Source organism: Brassica napus, chromosome C8 (assembly GCF_020379485.1).
Source record: "Brassica napus cultivar Da-Ae chromosome C8, Da-Ae, whole genome shotgun sequence".
Classification (NCBI taxonomy): Eukaryota; Viridiplantae; Streptophyta; class Magnoliopsida; order Brassicales; family Brassicaceae; genus Brassica; species Brassica napus.
Window position 1 is genome coordinate 34,633,104 of NC_063451.1, and position 5,832 is coordinate 34,638,935.

Consider the following 5,832-nt stretch of genomic DNA (forward strand, 5'->3'; position numbering starts at 1 on the left):
TCATTTTCGAAAAGAAAAAAAAATTGATGGCATTTTCGTGAATTATATGAACTCGTGAGTTGAATAGAAAAAAACTAATTTTCAAAAAAAATGGAGGTTAGTTTTATGTTTGACTTTGAGTTCTAGGTCAATTTTGCAAAAAGCCTTACTTTTTTTGGGGTTTCATGTATTTTTCGAGTCTTCAAGTCCAATTGAGATACTTCATATTCTTTTAGGGTCCAATATACCCAAACCAACCCGATCCCAAAATGTACCCGAAAATTATAAGTTTGTAACAGGTTTTCAAAATTAGCAACCATCAAATCGAGAAATAATTAGTTTTTTTATCTTTGATTTTTAGAGTTAAAAATAAAGTGGAGTTGTAATATATTTTACTCCAAAATAATATTTGGAGTAGAAAATAGAGTAGGATTGTAGATAGCTTAACTAGTTGGAGAATGCTTGGTCGTCTTGTCATTGCACTATCCATATGACAATGGAATATTTGTAACTAATGCTTCTTTTCTTAAGACTTGATCCAGTGTTGTTACTAGCTTCATTTAGTATATGGACTCCAATGATGCAGTTCCAACTAGTTAGTCAACCTATACGTACATAGGACTCCCTTTAGTTATTCTCCATGAATCAGTTCAGCTCCTAATGTTAAAACGTGAAGCCCATAATCGTGTTTGATGGTAACTTTATTACAACAAAAGGTTATATAGATACAGATGGAGGTTTATCTCGGTCTCTTTGTTGTCATCATTACCAAAGATTCCTTCTTAATTCAGGCTTCACTGCTTTAACTTGATCTCCTAAACCAGTGTGAGAGCATTCACTATTTGTTACTTCTAAAATATGAGAAGCATAAATTAAGTAGCGCACTTGAAAAATATGAAGGAAAAAGAATAATTTTAATTTTAAGAAATGGATTGTGTAAGCATCAAGGTTAGTAAGCCAATATTTTGTTTCTAGGGAAAAAAATAGATTAGGTAAAGTTAACAAAATCACATATTCCACGTAACAATAAATTGACACTTTTTGGTTTGTTTTTGACACTTTCAAATGACAAGAAAGGATAGGTGCATAGTTCAATATCCCAAGCAAAAAGAGTCATCACACGAAACAACAAATATATGTATACCCAAACTAGTTGAATCTACGTTTTCTCCAGCGAATCCGACTTGTGTCTTGCTTCGAAAACCCTGGAACCCTAGCTAAGCTAGGAACGTAGCTGCATAAAAAAGAGAAACGACATTCCCCTTCATTAGCTTTAATTACTTGGAATTCCTTGTCGTTGATGACTCTGATAATAGATAGACCCTTCATGTCAGTATCATTACAAGTTATAACAAGCCTATTGTTTTTGACGAAATAATAATTTGTAGAAAGGAGGGTAAGACGTGGATATATAAGCGGAAACTCTGGTATGTCCACGACCACCAATTTGGTCCAAGAAGTAAGCATGAGCCAATGCTTCACCCATATGCATATCTTCCTTGTTTTGTGACATTGCTCCAACACCGAAAGCCTATCTCCTTTATAAATCTCTAGTGCAATAGGATTCATCTCATCATAGCTGAATGGCAAGTCATCTATGGGCTGAAACCTTTCTTTGTAAAATCATAGCTTTGTACAAAAGCTCTATGATCTTCTCGAAGACTTATACAATAAGGAGTTCCTCTCAGAGAGAGGATCGACAACGGCACACTAAGGAACCAATCAAAACTGATGTTATCTATAACCTTCCATGTCTTGGATGCAACTTCACAGACCTCGACCCTTGAAGGTCTATTTCTGGAATTACTAGCACAACGAAACCTTAAGATCCTGTAATCACAGTGGCTGAGGTATCCAAGGCTGTAAGCATCATCTAGTTCGTGAAAATCACTACCGCATTTGATCCAGGTTGTTTCCTTCAGTAACGGGTTCCTAACCAAAAGCTGGTTGTCCATGACACACAACAACAAACCGTCGCAATGAACAGTCTTGTACACCCTAATTGGATTACATGGTTGAGCTTTTATAAGGGTAAAGTCTTGGACGATCAAGGACGGAGGATCGACCACGTTTTTCTGCTCCTCAATGCCCACGGCAGAAATCGTAGGACCACTGTCTTTGAGTATAAACCGATGCTCACCGCTATAGCTGTGCATGTGAAACGACAAGTTCTTCTTGTTGAGTCTCTCTTCCAAAATAAGACTATTCCAAAGCTTACATACACATCTCAACTTTGCAAGAAATTTCCATGGAACTCTTGATAGAATTTCCTCTCCCAAATCATATGGTAGCTTTAAGGACATCATCGTGTGACCTGATTGTCACCAGAGAGTTAAGATGCACGCATGGTTTATAACCTTAACATACATATATATAAGTATGGATGACGGTAAAAAGAAAAAAAAATGGAAAACACTAAAATAATAGGAAACTTGGATAAATAAAGTTTCTATATTTTCCTATCCTTATTGTTACCACAAATTAATATAATGTAAATCTCAAAAAGTAACTAAAAGAAATACCGTCACTCTGGAAAAGGTCAAATCAACTAAAATTGGATAAAAAAATTACTGACAATTGTAAAATTCAAAATATATCGTAAAACAAGAGAATAGAATCTGTGTTTCTGTATTATTCATAAACATAAAAAGGCCTTTATATATAGGGAATTACACCGTCATAAAATAATGAAAATACTAGAATATGGAAATATAAATATGAAAAGAGTACAAATCATACTCTAATAAGGAAAAGACAAGAAGCCGATTTTCTCTCTCTCTCTCTCCTCACGGTCGACTCTCTCTCTCTCTCTAGCATTGGGTCGGTTGTGAACCGGGCCGGTTATGGACATCCACAATATGATTTATAACACTTCCCCTTGGATGCCATAACCATACAGAGATTGTAATACGCTTTAGATGTTGCCTCATTAAAACCTTACCAGGAAAACCCAGTGGGACAAAACCATGGTGAAGGAAAAAGAGTACAACACGTATTACTCCCCCTGTTCCGAACAACTCGCGGCTGGCCTCATGAACAGCCAAGATCTCCGAATGGTTTGAAGATGTGGCCGTGATCGTCTACTTCATGGAACGCCATGATATGGCCGTTCCACCATGTGTGAAAACATAGCTTGTCTGTGATCGAGCATTGTGTGGATCTGATAGATAACCTGCATCAGCAAAATCAACTAAACCTTCTTTGTTTTGGTTAGTATAAAATAAACTCAAGTCTTTCGTTCCTTGCAGGTAACGAAGAACATGTTTAATCCCGTTCCAGTGCCTTTGGGTTGGACAAGAGCTTAATCTAGACAGCAAAACATATATCTGGTCGTGTGCTAGCCAGATACATCAAAGCTCCTATGGCACTGAGATATGGCACTACGGGACCAAGGACATCTTTATCGTCCATCTTAGGACGGAACGGATCAGTGTCCAGGGCGAGGAACCTCACGACCATGGGGCTAGATAATGGGTGAGACTCGGCCATGTTGAATCTCTTGAGTACTTTTCTGTATATGCCATTTGATGCACAAGGATTCCATCTCTTATGTACTCAAGCTGTAATCTCAAACAAAACTTTGTTTTTTTTCAAGATCTTTCATCTCGAATTCTTTCTTAAGATATTCAACTGTTTGAGAAATCTCTCCAGAGGTTCCTAGGATATTTAAATCATCAACATACACTGCTATAATCACAAAGCCCTGGCCGAATTTCCTTATAAAGATACAAGGGCTGATCGGATCATTCTTGTATCCTTCTCTCTCTCTAGGTACTCACTTAATCTATTGTACCACATTCGGCCTGATTGTTTCAATCCATAAAGTGATGTATTCAACTTTATACAGTGTTGTTCTCGAGTACTCGATTTTTTTTTCAACTCTATACCCTCTGGCACTTTCATATATATCTCATTATCCAGTGGCCCATATAAGTATGCAGTTACAACATCCATTAAACGCAAGTCTAATTTCTCTCTTATAGCCAGACTTATCAGGAATCTAAAAGTAGTAGCATCCACCATAGGGGAGTATGTCTCCTCATAATCGATTCCTGGTCTCTGTGAGAATTCTTGTGCAACAAGTCGTGCTTTATATCTCACAACCTTGCCGTGTTCATTTCTTTTCCTCACAAAGACCCACTTATAACCGACTGGTTTAACATCATATGGTGTCCGGACTATTGGTCCAAAGACATCACTTTCTTTAAAGAGTTTAACTCCACGTTTATAGCTTCTTTCCATTTGATCCAATCTGATCGTTGAGTGCACTCATAAATAGACGTGGGTTCATGATCCTCATTCAAATCCATAAGTTCAAGTGCTACCTTGTATGCAATATATCATCAATGTCGACATTATTTATGTTCCATTGTATCCTAGACAAGACATAGTTTATTGAGATCTCATTATTATCAGGATCTTCAGTACCTTGAATCTTGGCGTCCCAAGAATCAGTATTAGATACATCAGGGCCGGCCGCATCTAAGCATTCATGATCGGCCGCGATCGCTATTAGGGTTTTGGGATCGGCCGCGGTTAAGTCCCGGGATTTAGGAATGGCCGCGGTCGTGTCTAGGGTTTCAACAACCTCAGTTTCATTCTCTGCACCTTTCTTAGTTTTCCGAGGGTTCTTATCTTTGGAACCTATTGGTCTACCACGTTTCAAACGTTGTCTAGACAATGTAGCAACTTGATTGTATCCCTCTTGAACATCAATTCTGATTGGTGCATTAGCAGCTGGTATATATGACTTAGTCACTCTTTTCGGGTCAGCAAACGAATCTGACAATTGATTAGCTAGCTTTTGTAAATGTATAATCTTTTGGACTTCTAAATCACATTCCTGAGTCCGAGGATCTTGCCAAGATAAGGATGTTTGATTCCATGTAATCTTTTTTTTACCAGCTTACTGCTATCTCCCCCTAATGTTGGATGTTCTGATTCATCAAAGTGACAATCCGCATACCTGGCCTTAAATAAATCACCCGTAGTTGGCTCAAGGTATTTTATAATCGTAGGGAAATCATATCCAACATATATCCACATCCTCCTTTGAGGTCCCATCTTTATTCTCTGTGGTGGAGCAATTGGTACATAGACGCACAGCAAATGTCTTAAGATGGATATGTCTGGCTCATGACCCGTAAGCAATTGTGATGGGGAATATTTATGTTCACTAGACGGTCTGATACAATCAGTTCGGCCGCGTACAAGACCGCGTGTGTCCCCAAGCTGTGGCCGGAAGCTTAGACTCATAAGCAATGGTCTAGCTATTAGCTGAATTCGTTTTATGATGATTCGGCCAAGCCGTTATGTTGTATGTACATGTGCCACGGAGTGTTACACACTCACCCCCATGGACATACAGTAATCATTAAACGCTTGGGACGTGAACTCACTAGCATTGGTCTAATCATTCCGACCTTAGCATAGTAAAAGGCCAGTAGAGAGCGCATGTATAGACTCTAGGACTTTCTTATAGCCTTGGCCGATCTCTATGAACTGAAGACACTCTTTTGTTCCTTCGCCCTTAGTCTCAATATGAAAGCCATTCATTCGAATGTCTTGAAAGCTCAATAGGCTTCCCTTAGAGCTGGGTGAATACAATGCATCATATATCTCTAGATGCGTACCCTTAGGCAACATGATGTTAGCCTGGCCGTAGCCTCTATGAGACTGGCTATACCCGGAATGATACTTTTAGAGACTTCATATAAAAACATTTATTCATTAATAAATAAGTTCAAAGCAATCAAACATAGAAAGCATAAAGCAAAGAGCACGAAAACATAGATGTCGAATTCAACTTCATTCTTTAAAACAATCTGAAGTTTCATAATCCATAAGATCGTA

General features: G+C 38.2%; 1 pseudogene; it reads right to left on the reverse strand.

Moving 5' to 3' along the window:
* Positions 1-972: 972 nt before the first annotated feature.
* On the reverse strand, positions 973-2,509 carry LOC106399502 (annotated as a pseudogene).
* Between the last annotated feature and the right edge of the window lie 3,323 nt (positions 2,510-5,832).